The sequence below is a fragment of the Heptranchias perlo genome, chromosome 3 (assembly GCF_035084215.1).
Source record: "Heptranchias perlo isolate sHepPer1 chromosome 3, sHepPer1.hap1, whole genome shotgun sequence".
In the NCBI taxonomy this organism is placed as follows: Eukaryota; Metazoa; Chordata; class Chondrichthyes; order Hexanchiformes; family Hexanchidae; genus Heptranchias; species Heptranchias perlo.
This window is the reverse complement of record NC_090327.1, coordinates 141,347,324-141,373,293: the sequence shown is the minus strand read 5'-3', so window position 1 is coordinate 141,373,293 and position 25,970 is coordinate 141,347,324. Positions and strand designations below refer to the sequence as shown.

At 43.8% G+C, this 25,970-nt stretch overlaps 1 long non-coding RNA gene across 1 annotated transcript in view; it reads right to left on the bottom strand.

Annotated features, from left to right (window-relative positions):
- LOC137320280 (uncharacterized) overlaps window positions 1-25,970 on the bottom strand; it is a 410,687-nt gene that overhangs the window by 120,192 nt on the left and 264,525 nt on the right. The gene's annotated exons all lie outside the window — the stretch shown is intronic.

Genomic DNA, 25,970 nt, shown 5'->3' with positions numbered 1-25,970 from the left:
CCTAGTCCCTCTCTCTCTCTCTCTCTCTGGAGCATGCAGCCTGTCTGAAATAAACACTGTCTCTTCCACATACAGATGTACGTAGGACTGCAGACTGTAATTTCTAACTCCAAGTCCTAATCTCTGTGTTTTCAAGATGTACAAATCTATCTCTTTTACGATGTCCACCTCCATTCCATGTCTCGCTTTGTTTTAACACTTGAGTTAGGAGGTGTTGATATAATTGCTGAGTTTTCTTAGCATACTCAATGCGAGTTATATAATTTGTCAGGGAAGGTCTCCCCTCTTTGGTCAGATCTTGTATTGTATCTACTATTCGTGAATAGCCCCCGAACTTGTCGAACTTCGTTATCATATTGTGGCGGGGTAAAACTGATAGGCGTTTAGTACCCTGTGTCAGTACATAGCTCAAGTAATGGACTTCCAATTCTAACCTATACCAATTGTTACCTCATGTTCATCTGTGTAATGGTTAGCCTCAGACAGTTCTCAACCGACTGGGTCATTTCTATCTGTTTGAACTGCTCTTGGCATGATGGTCTGGCTTCTTGGGATGGAAGGGGTTAACATTAACTGGCTCTCGTGGTAGGAGTAATTTGATACTACTCCCTCTGAGATTAAGTTTCCACAATCAAAATTTCTCTTCACACAGGTTTGACTGATTTTTTTTTCACATTTATGGATTGCTTTTACACTATATATTTGCACACTATTTTTGAGATTTATTTTAATCATAGTGTTTAATCAATCACAATAGCACAAAATGCTTCGAAGATCAGTTTAATTTATAACTAGAGATCATCCTGCAACTGTAACTTGTAATTCTTTAAATCTGCACTTTGTCTTTTCTTTACAATTAAACCTCATTTTGTCTTGGTGAATTGAAAACAGATATCGGTGTCCTTGGAAAGGTTAAACTTTTCTAACAAACCGACGGAGTCAGATATCAGATTCACGCAGCGTTCTCAGCATACGTCAACGTAATTCTCACATAAATTCTTTTGTTTAGAAAAAATTCATACCGGGAAATAACATCTTCCATCATACATTTTAGTTTATAGTTAGTCGTCGTAAGTTTTATAATTTGCTCGTCATACACAACTATAGCTTTCCAATTCATTTTTTTTTCACATAGTTTTAGTGGGTTTGATTATAACCAACTCTCCAAGCTGTTCCAGGTTTCCGACTTTTCCTATCACGGTGATACCAGATAGCTTTTTTTTCTGTCCCGTTAATTTTTTAAACCTTTTTTAAACCACAGCCAATCACAAAAATAAAAATTCAAAATGCCAATTTTTTAGAAGATCCCATGTCTGGAATTTAACATGCCCACATTTTATAAGAACCAGAATTTAATAGGTCACTTAACCTCAATAACTCCAATTTTAATTCAGCAATATCAGAATTAAACACAAGACAAAACACACACAAAAGAAGAAAACACGTAAGACGCAGTAAGAAGGGGGCGTGGCCCACAACACCGAAAAAAACACTCACAATCAGGACAGGCTTTTTTAAAGAGACAGTACACCAAAACAAAAGGACCCTTTCTTTTCCGGGTCTCTGTCTTTTAAACATTTTTCTAGTCACTTAATTCTATCCATATTAAATGTACCGTCTTTGGGAAAGGATATTTCTTAGTCCTGGTCCATTTGGACCAAACTATCAACTCGTCAGTTGATTCTTTTCCAAAGTTTCTGTACATGTGAGCAGCAGGTGTTCCCTTTGGAGGGATTCTGCTTATAGTTTATACAATCCTCCACACTGTAATTACACAACAATCAAGGCCTATCTTAACTATGACAATTCTATACTTGATAATTCAGCTGATTGGACAAGACGTCATGTGTTCTCCACACCCACTCCAGGGTCCTGGCCCCAATAACCAGCCCAGGCTAGGTGCATGAGAGAAACGTCTGCACTTAGTTGAATCAGCTGACTTACGCAAGATTTTTTTTAAAAAGTGCTCCTTCACTTGAGCACTATCAGTGTTTCTACCTAAACACTAATTCAGGTAAACCAGAATTTCTCACTTTTCCGAATCCACGACATCCACACCAGTCTGCGTTTGTCGCCACTACAGACTTGCAAATTTTGCACTTTTCCGAATTACGCAACATCTAGTCTGCGCTTATCCAATTATAACTTTACACTAAAAAATTTTAAAAAAAAAACAAGTCTTTAACTGGTTACCTCTTTTCCTGGCGCCTCTATTCACTAGGAGGTGACAGTCTATCGGTCCCATACAGCAACCTCAACTTCACTCCTAGTATCACCGGTATTCACAGATCTACTCTGTTATTGCTCTCTCTCAGCCCGTTACTACAACACCGCAGCTGACAATATTGAGTAATCTGTCGCGCGTCACACTCTGTCCCCTTTTTCTTTCCTTGTCTATACGAAACACATTTCCTATGATCGCCTTCCAATTCCTAAAGGCAAACAGAAGAATTAGTCACGTCAGTTAATGCATTCATTTATCCAATCGCTGTGTGTCTGGGTTCATACAGACAACTTGTGTCCGTAGTTACCGGAGATCACAAGCGATCTCGGTGGGACCTCCAAGAAACTGTCGAAAACTTAATTATCTATTATACACAATGCATTAACTCCAAACACTTAATTCAGACAAGTAAGAATTTATTAAGAAACTTGTACAAGTTGGAAGCTGTGTCCAAGCAATGGTTGGAACCACTTCTTCGCTGAGCAGATGAAATGGTTAACTTTTATATGGTTCAATTAGTAATGTCTGTCCATCATAGAATATGGGTGTACATGTACACTCTCATTGGTCAAGTGGTTAGTCAATCAAAAATAGGGAACCCAACCTTTTTTGGTTCCCATGCCTGTTCAACATCACGAGACAATGTCTAGGGGAAAGTGGCTTTCCCCTAAGAAAGTGTTTTTATTATCAGTTTTGTACTCAGTCTCAAGGCTATATGGTCATTCATTTCTGCTAGTCAGACAGTTATCTCATAAGCAGACAATAGCTCTTCTGTGTGTCTTTGCTGGGAACCGAACATAAGCGTTCTATTGTATTCAGCTGGTCAGCTAACATGGTCAACTTATTCCATCATGCTTTGCTTCTTTTATGGTTCAGTATTTCTACATTAATATGGTCAGATTTATGGTTTAAGTGTATTAGAAAGTCAATTTAGTCAGGCAAAGCTTATAGTTTTCCACATGGCCTCTTTGACGTGGTTAGGGTGGAAGCTGGAGAAGTGGAGCATTGTGAGGTTGTCCTTGGGCTTGCGGTAGAGTGAATTGCTGAGGTGCCCGTCTTTGATGGAGATTCGTGTGTCCTAGAATGAAACCGATTCTGAGGAGTAGTCCATGGTGTTTTTGCTATAACATGTTATAAACTCTTCAATGTATTTCTCTCCCTGATGAACACTGTGAGATCTGCCCTGGTGTGTCAGCTTTCAGTGTTTATAAAGTGTAATTAATTGCATTTTCTCTTGGATCACAGGGGTTGACAGATGGGGTTTGTGTGCAGAGGGTTTGGGGGTGAGCTCTTATTCCCACCCCCTTAAGGGGTGACAGACAGGGTCTGTGTGCATAGGGTTTGGGGTTGAGCTCTGATTCCTGCCCCCTTATGGGTGAAAGGAGGAACTAATCAACAAAAGGTTTGGTTAACCAACAAAACCAACCTTTTGAATTCTTTGAAGAAGAAATAGAAAGCATAGATAATAACGTAGTTGATGTAATATATTTGGATTTTCAAAAGGCTTTCGAAAAGGTCCCGCATTGTAGACTCATAGCTAAGATCAAAGCATGTGGGGTCAGTGGACAGGCAGCAGAATGAATAGCAAGCTGGCTACAAAACAGAAAACAGAGAGGAGGGGTTAAGGGTAGCTACTCAGACTGACAAAGGGTGGGAAGTGGTGTTCCAGAGGGATCGGTGCTGGGACCATTGTTATTCACAATTTACATTAACGATTTGGATTCGGGAATCAGAAGTACAATTTCAAAATTTGAGGACAACACCAAATTGGAGGGTATAGTTAATACAAAGGAAGAATGTGTCAAAATTGCAAGAGGACGTTAATAAACTTGAAGAATGAGCATGTAATTGACAAATGAATTTCAATGTAGATAAGTGTGAAGTGGTGCATTTTGGTAGGAAGAATAAGGAAGTCACATACTGCTTGGATAATAAAAATCTAAACAGGATAATGGTGCAAAAGGACCTAGGGGTACAAGTACATAAATCACTAAATGTAGCTACGCAGGTTAATAATTCCATCAAAAAGGCAAATCAAGCACTGGGGTTCATTTTCAGAGAGATAGAATTCAAAAGCAAAGAAGTTATGTTAAGCTGCATAGAACCTTGGTTAGACCATAGATTTGAGTTGTGCTGACCATTGTGTCTGTCGGCCTGTACGTGACGAGGTTCAGGTTGGTATCATCATTCATTTTTTAAATTTCAGAAGAACGCCCGGAGTAAACAAGAACTGCAATTCGAATTGTCCCTGTAAGTGATGAATTGAAGGAAATTGTGCTCCAAGAAGATCTGTAAAATGTGCAATGCAGACGTACAGAAGTTCCACATCCACCCTCTAACCACTCGGCAATCATTAACTGACCTTTACTCTGGCCTGGTGTCACCGCTCTGAAACTGTCTTTCGCGGCATATGTTTTTTTATGAGTGCAAAGTGTCCCCCGCTTCACTCAAGGTGCAATTGACATTTTTTCCAGATGTTGTGTCGTGGGCCAAGTAAAACAAATTAAAAAGTAGCACAAGTTCACTTGCACCAGTGAAAATCCTGGGTGGGGGTTTAGAGGATGCGATTTTGGGAAGGGTTGTATTGCGATTCTCAGGTCACCCCCGAACTAATTAAATGGAACAGCAGGTTTGAGGGGCTGAATGGTCTGTTCCTGTTCATATGTTCCGAAAATTCTCAGCACGGGGCTGGATAACAAGTTTCATTATTAAATTCGGACAAAGGGTCATCGACCTGTAACATTAACCTGTTCCTTTCTCCACAGATGCTGCCTGACTTGCTGAGTATTTCCAGCATTTTCTGTTTTTAGTGCAGACATTAGTTTATTCAAGGGGACAAGATCCGTTTTCAGAGTTAAGGGCCTCTCACCTTAAAATTCCTTCCACCAGAGTGAGACAGGTGAGCAAAGTGACTGGACTCTATCGGTGTAATCGGTCAGTGTGCTGTATTTATTTAACAGTACAGCTTCGGGAGGTTGTTAGTTCGAATCTCACCTAGAACAACTAATCCTATTACTTGTGAACATTTCGACCGGAGTTGTAGGTATACTTGATGTGTTCTAAAATGCATCTACTTATTGGTGTTGCCACGAGGCTCCTCCTGCCTACTGTGCTCCAATAGCAGATAAGAGGTTTAAAGCAGCTCTTTAGTATTGTTTGTTTACAGTAGGGAGGCTGTGGTTTTGGAGCCTCAAGCTCTGAAATTGAGAGTGTTTCGTTTATCCAGCCCAGAGGGGAAGTTAGGAAATGCTTCTAGGCGCAAATGGTGGGAGAAGTTTGGAAAGCTCTTCTGCAAATGGCAGTTGATGCTAGCTCAATTGAGAATTCTAAATCTGAGATTGATAGATTTCTGTGAACCAAGGTTAGTAATGGATATGGGACTAAGGCGGATATATGGAGTTAGGTCACAGATCGGCCATGATCTCATTGAATGGCGGAACAGGCTCGCGGGGCTAAATGCCACCGCCACTTGCTGCCTCCTTGTATGTGCCAGCTTCTCCTGCAAGAAAGTGGGACGTGTGTCTGGGTGATGTGCCTATCATGGTTGAATAGCTGCCTGTGTGTGTGGCCTGTGAGTTGTGGGTGGGTGCGGCTTGCAACAGTGGTAATATGTACGGGAGAGTGGGTTGAATATTGATGGAAAGAGTTGTTTGGTAGGTGGGTGATGGGAGGTGTAGTGCGTGGAGCAACGGATGAAGCTGGCAGTGCAGTTGGTAGGAGATGCCACTTGACAGTTGGCCTCACTCACCTTAACCACTCATGCCAAAGCATTGAATTTCGTCCTGCACTGCATCCATGTTCATGATGCTGTGCGCCTGGCATTGATTTCACCCCCTACTGCCTCCCACTACCTTTTGGATGTAAGTCTGGAGGGCCTCTTGCTCTCGCCCCCCACCCCCGCGGATATAGGATGACCCTCCTTTTGTCCACCTGCTGCACCAAGGCCTCTGGTGCATCATCAGAGAGCCTTGGTGCATGGAGTCTCAGATCAGCAGATTGGAGGATGTGGGATTTAGTGGTGCACAACCTTTATTCAATGTTTTAACATAACTCATCAGTGTGTAAAAATAGGAATGGGACCTGCATCTGTGCTTTACATGTGTGATGTCTGATCTCCGTTCAGACTCCATGCAGACGGCAGGCTGTTATATTCAGCAAATAACAGGCACCAGCTACCTTTAAGTGATTTCACACAGACAGCCTGCCTTTAAGAGATCGGAGCTCCCCCTGCTGGTGGAAAGTGCGATTTGCTGGAATCCTCGTTCAACGTTGATTTCCAACGCAGATTGCAAGTGAGTCGTCAGGCCTGACGAAAATCTCATCATGCCTGCGCAGGGACCATTGGGCAAAGAAGGCCCTATCCAATTTCCCCCCTTATGTGTTCAAATCCCGCCGGGGTAACCGTTGCTTTTAGAGCTGGTAGGATTCTGGATTGCTGCAAAATCAATGTTTTACTTGCTTTTTTTCAATAAACAGAACCTTGCTCTGAAGTCCACTTTCTTAGTTCCCCGGTTTCAGGGAGGCCTCTCATTCTGCTCTCGACTTTTAATCTTGACCTGCAGTTGAAACTTTTGCAAAGAGGGAAAAGACACATTGGGGGACAAGTTGGATAAGGTTCCGTTCTGGGCGATGGTACCCTGCGCCTGACGGACCCTGGGCAGGCAGAAGATGCAAGTTTGGACCCAAGGGAGCACTGACCTGCAATCAGCCTTCCTTTAAGACCTTGCACGTGGAATCAATGCAATTCGCACTTTCCACCACCAGAGGGAGCTGAATCTCTTCAAGGGAAGATGTTTCTGAGAAATCTCTTAAAGGGAGCTGGTCCCTATTATTTGCTGAAAATAACAGTCTACTGTCTGTACGGAGTCTGAACGGAGATCAGACATCGCACACATAAAACGCAGATGCAGGTCCCATCCCTATGTTGACACAATGATGAGTTATTTTAAAACATTGAATAAAGGTTGTGCACCACTAAATCCCACATCCTCCAATCTGCACACCAGACCTCACCAATCTGCCGATCTGAGTTGGTACCAGGCCTGGGAGAGTGCGGGGACCAAGGTTCCCTGCTGATGCACTAGAGACCTTGGGTGCTAGCGATGGACAGGAGGAGGGACATCCCATATCTGCGGGGGGGCGGGGAGGGGAGGGTGAGGGAGCAAGAGGCCCTCCAGACATATACTCAAAAGGCAGTGGGAGGCAGTGGGGGATGAGGTCAATGCCAGGCTCACAGCATCATGAACATGAATGCGGTGCAGTAAGTGGTCAAGGTGAGTGAGGTCCACTGTCAAGTGGTGTCTCCTACCAACTGCACCACACACTACACCCCCATCACCCACATACCAACAAGCTCTTGGCATCAGTACACAACTCTTCCAATCAGATGCTTCCTCTCACCCTTACACATTACCACTGTTTCAAGCCATATACCCACAACTCACAAACTAGGGGATCAACCCTGGTTCAATGAGGAGTACAGAAGAGCATGCCAGGAGCAGCACCAGGCGTACCTCAAAATGAGGTGCCAACCTGGTGAAGCTACAACTCAGGACTACATGCATGCTAAACAGCGGAAGCAACGTGCTATAGACAGAGCGAAGCGATTCCACAACCAACGGATCAGATCAAAGCTCTGCAGTCCTGCCACATCCAGTCGTGAATGGAGGTGGACAATTAAACAACTAACAGGAGCAGGAGGCTCTGTAAACATCCCCATCCTCAATGATGGTGGAGTCCAGCACATGAGTGAAAAAGACAAGGCTGAAGCATTTGCAACCATCTTCAGCCAGAAGTGCCGAGTGGATGATCCATCTCAGCCTCCTCCCAATATCCCCACCATCACGGAAGCCAGTCTTCAGCCAATTCATAGAATCATAGAATCATAGAATCATAGAAGTTACAACATGGAAACAGGCCCTTCGGCCCAACATGTCCATGTCGCCCAGTTTATACCACTAAGCTAGTCCCAATTGCCTGCACTTGGCCCATATCCCTCGATACCCATCTTCCCCATGTAACTGTCCAAATGCTTTTTAAAAGACAAAATTGTACCCGCCTCTACTACTGCCTCTGATATCAAGAAAAGGCTGAGTGCACTGGATACAGCAAAGGCTATGGGCCCCGACAACATCCCGGCTGTAGTGCTGAAGATTTGTGCTCCAGAACTAGATGCGCCTCCAGCAAAGCTGTTCCAGTACAGCTACAACACTGGCATCTACCCAACAATGTGGAAAATTGCCCAGGTATGTCCTGTCCACAAAAAGCAGAACAAATCCAATCTGGCCAATTACCGCCCCATCAGTCTACTCTCAATCATCAGCAAAGTGATGGAAGGTGTCGTCGACAGTGCTATCAAGCGGCACTTACTCACCAATAACCTGCTCACCGATGCTCAGTTTGAGTTCCACCAGGACCACTCAGCTCCAGACCTCATTACAGCCTTGGTCCAAACATGGACAAAAGAGTTGAATTCCAGATGTGAGGTGAGAGTGACTGCCCTTGACATCAAGGCAGCATTTGACTGAGTGTGGCACCAAGGAGCCCTAGTAAAATTGAAGTCAATGGGAATCAGAGGGAAAACTCTCCAGTGGCTGGAGTCATACCAAGCACAAAGGAAGATGGTAGTGGTTGTTGGAGGCCAATCATCTCAGCCCCAGGACATTGCTGCAGGTGTTCCTCTGGGCAGTGTCCTCGGCCAAACCATCTTCAGCTGCTTCATCAATGACCTACCCTCCATCATAAGGTCAGAAATGGGGATGTTCGCTGATGACTGCACAGTGTCCAGTTCCATTCGCAACCCCTCAGATAATGAAGCAGTCCAAGCCCGCATGCAGCAAGACCTGGACAACATCCAGGCTTGGGCTCATAAATGGCAAGTAAAATCCGCGTCAGACAAGTGCCAGGAAATGACCATCTCCAGCAAGAGAGAGTCTAACCACTTCTCCTTGACATTCAACAGCATTACCATCGCCGAATCCCCCACCATCAACATCCTGGGGGTCACCATTGACCAGAAACTTAACTGGACCAGCCATATAAATACTGTGGCTACAAGAGCAGGTCAGAGGCTGGGTATTCTGCGGCGTGTGACTCACCTCCTGACTCCCCAAAGCCTTTCCACCATCTACAAGGCACAAGTCAGGAGTGTGATGGAATACTCTCCACTTGCCTGGATGAGTGCAGCTCCAAAAACACTCAAGAAGCTCGACATGATCCAGGACAAAGCAGCCCGCTTGATTGGCACCCCTTCCACCACCCTAAACATTCATTCCCTTCACCACCGGCGCACTGTGGCTGCAGTGTGTACCATCCACAGGATGCACTGCAGCAACTCGCCAAGGCTTCTTCGACAGCACCTCCCAAAACCGCGACCTCTACCACCCCGAAGGACAAGGGCAGCAGGCACATGGGAACAACACCACCTGCAAATTCCCCTCCAAGTCACACACCATCCCGACTTGGAAATATACCGCCGTTCCTTCATCGTCGCTGGGTCAAAATCCTGGAACTCCCTTCCTAACAGCACTGTGGGAGAACTGTCACCACACGGACTGCAGCGGTTCAAGAAGGCGGCTCACCACCACCTTCTCAAGGGCAATTAGGGATGGACAATAAATGCTGGCCTCGCCAGCGACGCCCACATCCCGTGAACGAATAAAAAAAAAATCTATATATCTATAAACATAAACTGTACTGTGTATTAATACAATATGAACCAAGTAACGTGTATTTAATAAGGAAGTGCTGGTGGGCCAAGAATGATGCATGATGGTTATTATAGTCAAGTTTGCAGTTGAAACTAACAGAATGCTGACAACATTAAAGTGGGAATTAACAGACCTTGGGGAAAATCACAGGCACTAAGGGAGGATGTGCTGTGATGGCATAATGTCTAAAAGACATGTAGATAGAGGGACTGACGGTGAAATGAAACAGGGAGTCAGCCAGGCTCAGGCCTCTCTATCTCGAGCCCCCGCAAGCTAGTGAATAGAAGTCTGTTTATACAAACGGTTCTGTGAAGTCTGGCAATGTAAACTCTAAGATAAGGTACCGTTCAGTCCGTAATAACAAGGCACGGATGGTACCAGGAGTTGCTTGGAATGTAACTTCTAAAGGGTGAGAGACATGACTAATGGTAAGGCTGAGATGTGGATGTGATAGTGAACGGCCACATAGACTGAAACAGGGTATAAGAAGAGACCTCAAAAGCTGAGGAAGGCACGCAAGATTCTGGTGAGGAAGAGGAGAGCTCTTCAGTCAACAGAACACAGAGAGAGAGAGAGAGAGAGAGAGACCGAGCCGCAGTCACTCGGAGGGATAGAGAGAGAGAGAGAGAGAGAGACCGAGCCGCAGTCACCTGGAGGGATAGAGAGAGAGAGAGAGAGAGAGAGAGACCGAGCCGCAGTCACCTGGAGGGATAGAGAGAGAGAGAGAGAGAGAGAGACCGAGCCGCAGTCACCTGGAGGGATAGAGAGAGAGAGAGAGAGAGACACCGAGCCACAGTCACTTGGAGAGATAGAGAGAGAGAGAGAGAGAGAGAGACCGAGCCGCAGTCACCTGGAGGGATAGAGAGAGGGAGAGAGAGACTGTGTCACAGTCACTCGGAGAGATACTTCCAAGGTTTCAAGGAACAGACTGTGACTATTTCTCTTTGTTAAGTATTATGTTTTTGTACTAATTGTGATATGCTTAATAAATCTGTTTTGCCTTTAACCATAATACCAGGATCGTGGTGATCTTGTTGTCACGAACCAGTCCTTGGATTGGATTAAATTATAATCCTGAAAGTAGGGGTTTAAATCCTACAACAGGGGAGTAAAGTTACAGTTAATTGTTAAATTGAATATGAAAACCAATTTCAGTTGATTGATCAATTCTATATATGAACCAATGCACAGGGTGTAGAAATGCATAAAGAGTTACTTGACCATGTTAATGTAGAAATGCATGAACAGTTTCTTGACCATAGTAAAGAAGAAATGCATGATGGATATTTGACCAATGTTAACTCCTTGGCTCACATAATGGGGTAGCTACAGCACACACACAGAAAGACACAATTGTGTAATTACGTTTAAGCCTTGGTATGTTGATAATTAAGTTGGCTGTCCAGGTGCTTGGTACTGTCTGCCCCCCCCCCCCCCCCACCCACCCCGAGCAGATAAGGGTATTGCTGACTATAAAATATAATGAGAATACAGTTTCTTGAGAGGCCATGTGGCCTTGAGACTGACTTCAGTCCTACTGATAACCAGCTTTAGAATGTAGAAAGGATAAATGTGCTTGGGCCTACGAGGCATACGTGCCAAAACAGAAATGAGCTATGGATGTCCAGAGGGGGCAGGCTCACTACTTGATTGACCAACTACCTGAACCAATAAAGAATGTAAATGTACGCCCATATTCTATAACAGGTGGGCATTGCTAATTACACTGTATAAATGTGAACTGTGTCCTTTGTTCAGGGAAGAGGTTATTCTGACCATTGTTCAGAATACAGCTTCCCTTGTATACAAGTCAATTAAAGTAAAACTTTTCCCTTCGTGATACTGGTCTGAGTGTGTTAGTGCATTGGTATAGTGTTAAGTTTCGACAAGGGAATAAAGTCACTGATAATTATGAGATTGAACAAGATATGCAACATATATTTTAACATTTGCAATTAAATAAATCTACAGTTTATTGTTAAATTGAACATGATACCTATTACACAGACGAATAAAGCTACAGTTAACTGTTAAATTGGATATGATAACTTATACACAGGCGAATAAAGTCACAGTTAGTTGTTAAATTGGACATGGTAACTAATACACAGTATATAAAGTTAGAAATGCTTGCTAAAGTGGGTATGGTATCTGATACAAATGGGAATAAAGTTACAGTTGATTGTCCAATCGTATGTATGAACCAATACACAGACAATACACAGTCATAGAATCATAGAACCATAGAATCATAGAAAGGTTACAAAATGGAAGGTGGCCATTGGGCCCATCGAGTCTGTGCCAGCACTATGCAAGAGAAATCCAGCTAGTCTCATTGCCCTACTCTATCCCTGCAGCCTTGCAATTTTTTTTCCTTTCAAGTACTTATTCACCCCTTTTGAAGGCCATAATTGAATCTGCCTCCACCACCCCCTCAGGCAATGCATTCCAGATCCTAACCACTGGCTGTGTGAAAAAGTTTTTCCTCATATCACCTTTGGTTCTTTTGCCAATCACCTTAAATCTATGCCCTCTGGTTCTTGACCATTCTGCCAATGGGAACAGTTTCTCTCTATCTACTCTGTCTAGACCCTTCCTGATTTTGAATACCTCTATCAAATCTCCTCTCAACCTTCTCTGTTCCAATGAGAACAACCCCAGCTTCTCCAGTCTATCCATGTAACTAAAGACCCTCATCCCTGGAATCATTCGAGTAAATCTCTTCTGCACTCTCTGTAAGGCCTTCACATCTTTCCTAAAGTGTGGTGCCCAGGACTGGACACAGTAGCCCACTTTTGGCTGAACCAGAGTTTTATAAAGGTTCATCATGACTTCCTTGCTTTTGTACTCTATGCCTCTATGTATAAAGCCCAAGATCCCATATGTGTTTTTAACCGCTTTCTCAACCTGCCCTGCCAATGTCAACGATTTGTGTACATATAATCCCAGATCTGTCTGTTCCTGTACCCCTTTTAGATTTGTGCTCTGGTAACTCTTTTACACAGTGAGTGGTTATGATCTGGAATGCACTGCCCGAGGAGGTGGTGGAGGCAGATTCAATCATGGCCTTCAAAAGGGAACTGGAAAAGCACTCGAAAGGAAAGAAAAATTGCAGCACTACAGGGATAGGGCGGGGGAGTGGGACTAGCTGGATTGCTCTTGCACAGAGTCACTGATAATTGTTAGATTGCAAAAGTTAATCAACATATGTGATAAACAAAAAGTAAGGAATTTAGGCTACAGTTAATTGTTAAATTGAATATGATAACTAATACACAGGGGAATAAAGTTACAGTTAACTGTAAAATTGGATATGATAACTAATACAGGGGAGAATAAGGTAACAAATAATTGTTGAATTGGACATTATAACCAATACACTGGGAAAACAGTCACTGATAATTGTTAGATTGAACAAGATAATCAACATATATGATAAACAATGTACAAAGAATTCAGGCTAGAGTTAATTGATAAATTGATTACTCACACTTGGAGTATTGTGCACAGTTCTGGTCTCCACATCATAGAAGGGAGTAACAGGCATTAGAGAGGGTGCAAAAAGATTTACAGGGATGATACCAGAACTGAGCGGATGTCCTTATCAGGGAAGGCTGAACAGACTGGGGCTTTTTCTCCAGAAAAGAGAAGGTTGAGGATAACCTGATAGAGGTCTCTAAGATAATGATAGGCTTTGATAGAGTAGGCGTAGAGATAATGTTTCCACTTGTAGGAGAGTCCAAATCTACAGGTCATAAATATTAAATAGTTGCTAATAAATCCAACAGGGAATTCAGGAGAAACTTCTTTACCGAATGAGTGGCAAGAATGCGGAACGCGCTACCACGAAGATTAATTGAGTCAAATAGCATAGATGCATTTAAGGGGAAGGTAGATACGCACATGAGGGAGAAAGGAATAGAAGGGTATCCTGATAGGGTTTGATGAAGGTGGGAGGAGGCTCGTGTGGAGCATAAACGCCGGCATAGACCAATTGGGACAAATGGCCTATTTCTCTACTGTAGTTTCGATGTAACTTAATGATTATGATAAATAATACACAGTGGAATAAAGGAATGGTTAATGGTTAACTTGGATATGATAACTAATACACGGGAATAACATTACAGTTAATTGTTAAATTGGACATAATAACCGATACACAGGGGACTAAAGTTACAGTTAATGATTAACTTAAATATGATAACCAATACACAGGGAGATAAAGTTACAGTTGATTGCTGCATCATATACATGAACCAATACACAGGGAGTAAAGTCATTGATAATTAGTGGATTGAACAAGATAATCATCATGTATGTTAACCAATAAACAATTAATTAAGGTTACAGTTAATTGTTAAATTGAATGTGCTATCTATTACACAGGGAATGAAACTACAGTCAGTTGTTAAATTGGTTCTGCTAACTATTTCACAGGAGATAAAGTTAGAGTTGATTGCTGAAGTGGACACGGTATCTAATACACAGGGCTATAAAGTTACAGTTAATTGTTGAATCGTATATGTGAAAAAATACACAGGCAATACAGTCACTGATAACTGTCAGATTGCAAAAGATAATCAAAATATATGATAACCAATATACAAGGAATTAAGTCCACAGTATATTGTTAAATTCAATACGATAACTAACACACAGGAGATAAAGTTACAGTCAACTGTAAAATTGATCATGATAACCAATACACAGGGAAATAAGGTAACAGATAATTGCTAAATTGAACATTATAACTAATACACAGGGAATAAAATTACAGTTATTTTTTAAATTGGACTTGATAACCAGTGTTTACGGGATAAGGTGACAGTTAATAGTTAATAAAAACAGAAAATTCTGGAATAGCTCAGCAAGTGAGGTACCAAGTTTCAGGTCGAAGGCCTTCCAAATGTTAACTCTGTTTCCTTCTCCACAGATGCTGCCTCACATCCTGAGCTTTTTCAGTATTTTCTGTTTTTATTTCAGATTTCTAGCACCTGCAGTAATTTGATTTTGAGTTAATAGTTAAATTGGGCATGATAACTTATAAACAGAGTAATAGAGTTACAGTAATTATTAAATTGGGCATGATAACTAATAAACAGAGTAATAGAGTTACAGTAATTATTAAATTGCACATGAAAACTTATAAACAGAGTAATAGAGTTACAATAATTATTAAATTGGGCATGATAACTAATAAACAGAGTAATAGAGTTACAGTAATTATTAAATTGGGCATGATAACTTATAAACAGAGTAATAGAGTTACAGTAATTATTAAATTGGACATGATAACCAATACACAGGGGACTAAAGTTATGGTTAATTTTTAATTTAGGCATGATAACCAATACACAGGGAATTTTTTAAAATTATTCATTCAGGGGACATGGGCGTCGCTGGAAAGGCCGGCATTTATTGCCCATCCTTAATTGCCCTTGAGAAGGTGGTGGTGAGCCGCCTTCTTGAACCGCTGCAGTCCGTGTGGTAAAGGTTCTACCAGTGCTGTTAGGAAGGGAGTTCTAGGATTTTGACCCAGCGACGATGAAGGAACGGCGATATATTTCCAAGTCGGGATGGTCTGTGACTTGGAGGGGAACATGCAGGTGGTGGTGTTCACATGTGCCTGCTGCCCTTGCCCTTCTAGGTGGTAGATGTTGCTGGTTTCAGAGGTGCTGTCGAAGAAGCCTTGGCGAGTTGCTGCAGTGCATCCTGTGGATGGTACACACTGCAGCCACGGTGCGCCAGTGGTGAAGGGAGTGAATGTTTAAGATGCTGGATGGGGTGCCAATCAAGCGGGCTGCTTTGTCCTGGATGGTGTCGAGCTTCTTGAGTGTTCCTGGAGCTGCACTCATCCAGGCAAGTGGAGAGTATTCCATCACACTCCTGACTTGTGCCTTGCAGATGGTGGAAAGGCTTTAGGGAGTCAGGAGGTGAGTCACTCGCCGCAGAATACCCAGCCTCTGACCTGCTCTCATAGCCACATTATTTATGTGGCTGGTCCAGTTAAGTTTCTGGTCAATGGTGACCCCCAGGATGTTGATGGTGGGGGATTTGGCGATGGTAATGCCGTTGAATGTCAAGCCAAGGTTGTTAGATACTCTCTTGATACTCTCATTGCCTGGCACTTGTCTGGGGCGAATGGTACTTGCCAGTTATCAGCCCAAGACTGTATGTTACTTACAGGTCTTGCTGCATGTGGGCACGGACTGCTTCAGTATCTGAGGGGTTGCGAATGGAACTGAACACTGTGCAATCATCAGCAAACATCCCCATTTTTGACTTATGATGGAGGGAAGGTCATTGATGAATCAGCTCAAGATGGTTGGGTCTAGGGCACTGCCCTGAGGAACTTCTGCAGCAATGTCCTGGGGTTGAGATGATTGGCCTCCAACAGGCACTACCATCTTCCTTTGTGCTGGGTATGACTCCAGCCACTGGAGAGCTTTCCCCTGATTTCCATTGGCTTCAATTTTACTAGGGCTGCTTAATTCTGTCAAATGCTGCCTTGATGTCAAGGGCAGTCGCTTTCACCTCACCTCTGGAATTCAGCTCTTTTGTCCCTGTTTGGACCCCAGTGGTCCTGGTGGAACCCAAACTGAGCATCGGTAAGCAGGTTATTGGTGAGTAAGTGCCACTTGATAGCACTGTCGATGACACCTTCCATCACTTTGCTGATGATTGAGAGTAGGCTGATGGGGTGGTAATTGGCCAGATTGGATTTGTCCTGCTTTTACTGGACAAGAAATGCCTGTGCAATTTTCCACATTGTCGGGTAGATGCCAGTGTTGTAGCTGTACTGGAACAGTTTGGCTAGAGGCACGGCTAGTTCTGGAGCACAAGTCTTCAGCACTACAGCTGGGATGCTGTTGGGGCCCATAGCCTGTGCAGTTTGCAGTGCACTCAGCCGTTTCTTGATATCACGTGGAGTGAATCTAATTGGCTGAAGACTGGCTTCTATGATGGTGGGGAACTTGGGAGGAGACCAATTTTTTGGCCTTTATTTCAAGAGGGCTGGATTATAAAGGGGTGAACAATATGTTACAGCTGTACAAAGCTCTGGTTAGACCCGATCTGGAGTACTGCGTTCAGTTCTGGGCTCGACACCTCAGGAAGGATATATTGGCCTTGAGGGGATGAATCGCAGATTCACCAGAATGACACCGGGGCTAAAAGGATTAAATTATTAGGACGGGACCCATACACGAGGCTTGTTTTCCCTCGAGTATAGAAGGTTAAGAGTTGATCCAATTTTGATAATTAAGATGATTAAATGATTTTATAGGGTAGATAGAGAGAAACTATTTCCCCTGGTGCGGGAATCCAGAACAAGGAGGCATAACCTTAAAATTAGAGCTATGCCATTCAGGGGTGATGTCAGGAAGCACTTCTTCACAAAAAGAGTAGTGAAAATCTGAAGCTCTCCCCGAAAAAGCTGTTGAGGCTGGGGGTCAATTGGAAATTTTGTTAGGCAATGTTATTAATGTTTACAGAACCAAGGCAGGTAGATGGAGTTAAGATACAGATCAGCCCATAATGTAACTGAATAGCGGATCAGGCTCAAGGTGCTGAATGGTCCCTTCCCGTCCCTATGTAACAGGATCGAGGGGCTGAATGGTCCCTTCCCGTCCCTATGTAACAGGATCGAGGGGCTGAATGGCCCCCTCCTGTTCCCATGTAACAGGATCGAGGGACTGAATGACTTCCTCCTGTTCCCATGTAACAGGATCGAGGGACTGAATGGCCCCCTCCTGTTCCTGGGTAACAGGATCGAGGGACTGAATGGTCCCTTCCCGTCCCTATGTAACAGGATCGAGGGGCTGAATGGCCCCCTCCTGTTCCTGGGTAACAGGATCGAGGGACTGAATGGCCCCCTCCTGTTCCCGTGTAACAGAATCGAGGGGCTGAATGGCCCCCTCCTGTTCCTGGGTAACAGGATCGAGGGACTGAATGGTCCCTTCCCGTCCCTATGTAACAGGATCGAGGGGCTGAATGGCCCCCTCCTGTTCCCATGTAACAGGATCGAGGGGCTGAATGGCCTCCTCCTGTTCCTGGGTAACAGGATCGAGGGGCTGAATGGCCCCCTCCTGTTGCCGTGTAACAGGATCGAGGGACTGAATGGCCCCCTCCTGTTCCCGTGTAACAGGATCGAGGGGCTGAATGGCCCCCTCCTGTTCCTATGTAACAGGATCGAGGGACTGAATGGCCCCCTCCTGTTCCTGGGTAACAGGATCGAGGGGCTGAATGGCCTCCTCCTGTTCCTGGGTAACAGGATCGAGGGGCTGAATGGCCCCCTCCTGTTCCTATGTAACAGGATCGAGGGACTGAATGGCCCCCTCCTGTTCCTGGGTAACAGGATCGAGGGACTGAATGGCCTCCTCCTGTTCCTGGGTAACAGGATCGAGGGGCTGAATGGCCCCCTCCTGTTCCCATGTAACAGGATCGAGGGGCTGAATGGCCCCCTCCTGTTCCTATGTAACAGGCTCGAGGGGCTGAATGGCCCCCTCCTGTTCCCGTGTAACAGGATCGAGGGGCTGAATGGCCCCCTCCTGTTCCTGGGTAACAGGATCGAGGGACTGAATGGCCCCCTCCTGTTCCTGGGTAACAGGATCGAGGGGCTGAATGGCCCCCTCCTGTTCCTGGGTAACAGGATCGAGGGGCTGAATGGCCCCCTCCTGTTGCAGTGTAACAGGATCGAGGGGCTGAATGGCCTCCTCCTTTTGCTGTATAAGAGGCTCGGGGGCTGATTGGCCCCCTCCTACTCCTAAGTAGCAGGCTCCAGGGGCAGAATAGCCTTCTCCTGCTCCTACATAGGGGAATAATCGAAAATAATAACTAATACACAAGAGAATAAAGTTATAGTTGATTGTTAAATTGCGTATGTGAACCAAACACAATTGAATAATGTTACATTTAATTGTTAAATTGGAGCTGATAACCAATGCATGGGGTGTAAAGTTACAATTGATTGTGAAATGGAACATAAAAATAAATACACATGGAATAAAGTCAGAGGTGATTGTTAAATTGGGCATGATAACCAATACAGTGGAGAGTAAAGTTATAAATAACTGTAAAAGTGGCCATGTTAACCAACACACAGGGGGATAAGGAAACAGATAATTGTTAAACTGTAAATTATAACCAATATATAGTGAATACAGTCACTGATAATTGTTAGATTGGACAAGATAATCAAAATATATGATAAACAATATACAAGGAATTAAGGCTGCAGTTAATTGTGAAATTGAATATGAAAGCTAATACACAGGGAATAACGTTAAAGTTAATTGTTAAGTTGGACATTATAACCAATACACAGGGAATAAAGTTACAGCTGATTGTTCAATCATATATATGGACCAAAACACGAGGAATTATGTCACTGTTAATCGTTAGATTGAACAAAATAATCAGCATATATGTTTACCAATATACAATTAATTAAGGCTATGGTTAATTGCTAAATTGATTATGATAACTATTACACAGGGGATAAAGTTACAGTTAATTGTTCATTTGATTATGATAACCAGTATACAGGGGAATTGGACAAGATAACCAATACAATGTTGCTTATTAATTTGGTCATGATAACCAATAGATAGCGGAACAAATTTGCAGTTAATTGTTACATTACACATGATAACTAATACACAGGAATTAAGATTCAGTTAATTGTTCAATTGGACACAATAACTAATATACAGGGGATAAAGTTACACTGATTTGTTAATTTGATCATGATAACCAATACACGGGGAATAAAGGGACAGTTAATTGTTAAACTGGACATTGTAATTAAAACACGGGGGACAACAACAACTTATATTTTTATTGCGCCTTTAACGTAGTAAAACGTCCCAAGGGGCTTCTCATTATCCAACAAAATTTGACACCGAGCCACATAAGGAGGTATTAGAACAGGTAACTAAAAACTTGGTCACAGAGGTAGGATTTAAGGAGCGTCTTAAAGGAGGAGAGAGAGGTAGAGAGGCGGGCAGGTTTAGTGAGGGAATTCCAGAGTTTCGGGACTAGGCAGCTGAAGGCACGGCCGCCAGTGGTGGTGTGATTAAAATTGGGGATGTGGAAGAGGCCAGAATTGGAGGAGTGCAGAGATCGCGGAGGGTTGTAGGGCTGGAGGAGGTTACAGAGATAGGGAGGGGCGAGGCCCTGGAGGGATTTGAAAACAAGGATGAGAATTTTAAAATCGAGGCGTTCCTGGACCAGAAGCCAATGTATGGCAGCGAGCACGGAGGTGATGTTTGAACGGGACTTGGTGCGAGTTAGGATATGGGCAGCAGAGTTTTGGATGAGCTCAAGTTTATGGAGGGTGGAAGATGGGAGGCCGGCCAGGATACCCATTGGAATATTCCAGCTTGGATGTAACAAAGGCATGGATGAGGGTTTCAGCAACAGATGAGCTAAGGCAGGGGCAGAGACCGTCGATGTCACGAAGGTGGAAGTAGGCAGTCATGATGATGTGATTAGAAGCTCATCTCAGGGTCAAATAGGACGCCAAGCTTGCGAATGTCCTGGTTCAACCTTAAGCAGTGGCCAGGGAGATGGTTGGAGCCGGTGGCTAGGGAATGGAGTTTGTGTCAAGGACCGAAGACAATGGCTTCAGTCTTCCCAATATTTAGTTGGAGGAACATTTTGCTCATCCAGTACTGAATGTCGGACAACCAATGTGACAAATGAGAGTCAGCGGAGGGGTCGAGGGAGATGGTGGTGAGGTAGAGCTGGGTGTCGTCAGCCTGCATGTGGAAGCTGATGTTGTGTTTTTGGACGATGTCACTGAGTGGTACCATGTAGATGAGAAATAGGAGGGGGGCAAGGATAGATCCTTAGAGGACTCCAGAGGTTACGGTGTAGGAGTGGGAAGAGAAACCATTGTAGGTGATTCTCAGGCTACGACTAGATAGATAAGAATGGAACCAGGCAAGCGCAGTCTCACCCAGCTGGACGATGGAGGAGAGGAATAGGAGGAAGATGGTGTGGTCAACCGTGCCAAAGGCTGCAAACAGGTCGAGAAGGAAGACGAGGGATAGTTTACCATCGTCACAGTCACAAAGGATATCATTTGTGACTTTGATAAGGGCCTTTTCAGCACTGTTTCAGAAAAAGAGAAATGGACTGGTACAAACTTGGATTGGCAGATTAGTCGGGTCTGGTCTGCAGATTGGAGGATGTGGGATGTAGTTTTGGGAAACTTTTATTCAATATTTTAAAATAAAACAACAGTTTTTAAACAGAACAACAAGATCTGCATCTGTGTTTCACTTGTGCAATTTCTGATCTCCGTTCAGTCCTGTACTTGTGTTTCACTTTGTATTTCGTGTCCCTCTGTACAGTGAGTGTCTTTCCCAGTGAGGAGAGGTACTCTGTAATTAATGCTTCAGTGCTGGGTTAACACAAATCAATGGCCCTGAACAAACACAAAATTGAGGCCTGCACCTGGATCAAAATCACTGCCTTTTCATTTAAACAAATTGTCCCTCTCAGTCGGTATATCCTTCTCTCTACTGTACGGCCCTTGTGTATCTCAGTGTCAGTACACAACGTGTAAAAGGGAATGATTCACTCCCATATGCTACTGTATGATCCATGTGTGTCACAGTGTCAGCTCCTGTACATATACAGTACACAGTGGGTACAAGAGAATTATTCACTCCTGTCTGGTACTGTACGGTCCATGTGTGTCTCAGTGTCAGCTCCTGTACATGTAAAGCACACAGTGGGTAAAAAGGAATGATTCACTCCCGTCTTGTACTGTACGGTCCGTGTGTGTTTCAGTGTCAGCCCCTGTATTTGTACAGTACACAGATAGAATGAGATAAGGAGAGATAGAGAGAGAAAGACAGAGAGAAAATGAGTGACAGAGAAAGAGGCAGAGAGAGAATGAGACAGAAAAAAGAGAGATTGAGACAGATAGACGGATGGAGTGAGGATGGGAGAGAGAGAAAGAGACAATGAGGACAGTGTAAGAGAAAGTGAGACAGAGTGAAAGAGGCACAGAGCAAGATACACAGAGTGAGAAAGACAGATGCATAGATAATGGCAGAGGGCGAGAGATAGAAAAGCAGATAGGGATTCAAAGAGTCAGGGAAAAGAGAGAAAGATAAAGAAAGTCAGAGGGAGAGAGAAACGGAGAGATGGAAAAAATGAGAAAGAGAGCAGGACTGAATGAGACGGGGGTGTGAGAGAGAGACAAAGAGTGAAACAGAAACAGAGAAATGGACTGGTACAAACTCAGATCGGCAGAATGGTCGGGTCTGGTCTGCAGATTGGTGGATATGGGATATAGTTTTGAGAAACCTTTATTCAATATTTTAAACTAAAACAACAGTTTTTAAACATAACGATGAAATCTACTCCTGTGTTTTACTTGTGAAATTTCTGATCTGGTGGATGCAATTTAGTGCGGGTAAGTATGAAGTGATGCACTTTGAGTGGAACAACATGGAGAGACAGTATCATCTAAATTGTGCCATTTTGAGGCAGGTGGAAGAGCAGAGGGACCTGGGGGTAAATAGTCACAAATGTTTGAAGGTGGCAGGGCAAGTTGATGAGACGGTTAAGAAAGCGAATGGGATTCTTGGCTTTGCAAATCGTGGCATTGAATACAAAAACAAGGAAGTCATGCCAGACCTTTATAAATCACTGGTTAGGCCTCAGCTGGAGTATTGTGTACAATTCTGGGCATCACACTTTAGGAAGGATGTCAAGGCCTTGGAGAGAGAACAGAGGAGGTTTACCAGGATAATACCAGGATGAGGGATTTCAGTTATGTGCAGGGATTGGAGAAGGCGGGATCATTCTCCTTAGAGGAAAGACGGTAAAGGGGAGACCTAAAGGAGGTATTCAAAATTATGAGTAGTTTTGATAGAGCAAATAGGGAAAAACTGTTCCCTTTAGCAAGTGGGTCAGTAACCAGAGGTCATAGATTTAAAATAATTGGCAAAAGAACTAGAGGGGAAATGAGGGGAAATCTTTTCACACCGAGGGTTGTTATGATCTGGAACACACTACCTGAAAGGGTGGTGGAATCAGATTCCATCGGAACTTTCAAAAAGCAATTGGACATGTGCTTGAAGAGGATTAATTTGCAGGGTTATGGGGAAAAAGCTGGAGTGTGGGATTAAATTGGACAGCTCTTTCAAAGAGCCGGCACAGGCACGATGGGCTGAATAGACTCCTTCTGTGCTGTAAATTTCAATGATCCGATGATTCTGTACCTGTGTTTCACTTTGTATTACCTACTCTCTGTACAGTGTGTGTCTTTCCCAGTGAGGAGATGTAATCTCTAATAAATGTCACAGTGATGGTGAACACAAAATGGTGGCCCTAAATAAACACTAAAATGAGGCCTGTAACTGAATCAAAAACGCTGCCTTTTCATTTAAACAAAATCTCTCCCTCGGTCTGTATCTCCCTCTCTGTACTATACGGCCCGTGTGTCTCAGTGTTAGCTCCTGTACAAGTAGAGTACACTGTGGGTAAAAGGGAATGAGTCACTTCCGTCTGGGACTGTACAGCCCGTGTGTGTCTCAGTGTTAGCTCCTGTACATGTAGAGTACACAGTGGGTAAAAGGGAATGAGTCATTTCCGTCTTGGACTGTGCAGTCCATGTGTTGTTGGGTTCAAAACTCCTTTAACAAAAGACATTTGAAGGAAAGGGTTAACTGTACCCCTTCTAAACAAAGACATTTGAAAATCTGCAAACACTGTAATGTAATAAACTGTGTTCTTGCAAATCCTGTCTTTCTCTCACTGACTCTGATGGCTTTGGAGAAGTATAAGTTTCAAGATCTATGACTCTGTACGATGATAGATATCGAGGTTATTAAACAAATGAGTTAGATGGATCATATTGAGCTTAAAGCATTGTTAAGCTTTCAAAACAGGTAGGCTGCTACATTGTGCTGTATAGCCGGGATATTGTCGGGGTCCATAGCCTTTGCTGTATCCAGTGCGCTCAGCTGCTTCTTGATATCACATGGAGTGAATCAAATTGGCTGAAGACTGGCTTCTGTGATGGTGGGGATATCGGGAGGAGGCCGAGATGGATCATCCACTCGGCACGTTTCACTGAAGATGGTTGCAAACGCTTCAGCCTTGTCTTTTGCACTCACGTGCTGGACTCCGCCATCATTGATGATAGGGACATTCATGGAGCCTCCTCCTCCCATTAGTTGTTTAATTGTCCACCATCATTCACGACTGGATGTGGCAGGACTGCAGAGCTTTGATCTGATCCGTTGGTTGTGGAATAGCTTAGCTCTGTCTATAGCACGTTGCTTCCGCTGTAGTCCTGAGTTGTAGCTTCACCAGGTTGGCACCTCATTTTTAGGTATGCCTGGTGCTGCTCCTGGCATGCTCTTTTACACTCCTCATTGAACCAGGGTTGATCCCCTGGCTTGTTGGTAATGGTAGAGTGAGGAATATACCAGGCCATGAGGTTACAGATTGTGCTGGAATACAATTCTACTGCTGTTGATGGCCCACAGGATGCCCAGTTTTTAGCAGCTAGATCTGTTCTGAATCTTTTTTTTCTTCATTCATTGGATCCCTTTCATGTTTCACAGCCATCGGATGCACTGATTTTCACTCAGGTTGAGGGAAGAGAATTAATTTCTGAAGACCCTCATTGGATATGGCCCCTCTGCTCAGTGCCCTCCACCTCCTCCTCCTCCTCCTCTCTCTCTCCTCGCATCTTGACATGCTCTGCATGGCCCCTCTGCATGCTCCTAGTCATGTTCAATGCCTAGCAGGGCATGGTTGCCAGAAATCTTTCTCAGCACACTGTTGTAAATGGCACCAACAGTAAAGGAGGACCTGCCAAACCACTCTTTATATAGTATAGCAACTCTATCCAAGTATAGGAAGCTTCAACAAACACATGCAATTGTACCAGCAGCCAGTAGCAGTAGCCCAGCAAATAACCTGTAAATCCTGCATGATCCCTTTAAATAGAACTGGTGGGGATCCTCCAGGCTGTCTAAGCTGTTCATGGTTAACACAGTGCCTTGGTTGGATCGTTGAGTGCCAAAATGGCATCTGTCCCTTTAAATCAGCGTTGCACACTGATCAAATGCGTATTCTCCTTACTGTACATGCTGCCAGCGCTCGTTATCTGTGCGTGCGCAAACGCCTTTACCAAGGTGACATCCAGCACACGTCACGCTAGAAGGGTGCAGGTGCATTCCATGCGTCACTTAGTGCCTAAAGAATGGGCACTATATGGCCCAAGTTACAGCCCAAAGAGTCAGGGAAAATAGAGAAAGTCAGAGGGAGAGAGACACAGAGAGAGAGAAACGATGAGAAACAGAGCAGGACTGAATGAGACAGAGGGTGTGTGAGAGAGAGAGAGAGAGAGAGAGAGACTGAAACAGAAACAGAGAAATGGACTGGTACAAACTCATCAACAGATTGTCCGGGCCTGGTATGTAGATTGGAGGATGTGGGATGTAGTTTTCAGAAACCTTTATTCAATATTTTAAAATAAAACAATAATTTTTGAACATAACAGCGAGAATTTGCATCTGTGTTTCACTTGTGCAATTTCTGAGCTGGCAAATGGAATTTAATACGGATCAGTGTGAACTTTGGGTGGAACAACTTGGAGAGACAGTATACCACGTTTAGGGAGGTGGAAGATGAGAGGGACCTGGGGGTACATATATACACAAATCTTTGAAGGTGTCAGGGGAAGTTGATAAGATGGTTAAGAAAGTGAATGAGATACTTTGCTTTGTAAATAGGACATTGAATATACAAACAAGGAAGTCATGCTAAACCTTTACAAATCACTGCATAGGCCTGAGCTGGAGTAGTGTGTACAATTCTGGGCACCACACTTCAGGAAGCATATCAAGGCCTTGGAGATGGTACAGAAGCAGTTTACCAGGATGATACCAGGGATGAGGGTTATTATGATCTGGAACACACTACCTGAAAGGGTGGTGGGATCACATTCCATCGGAACTTTCAAAAGGCAGTTGGACATGTACTTGAAGAGGATTAATTTG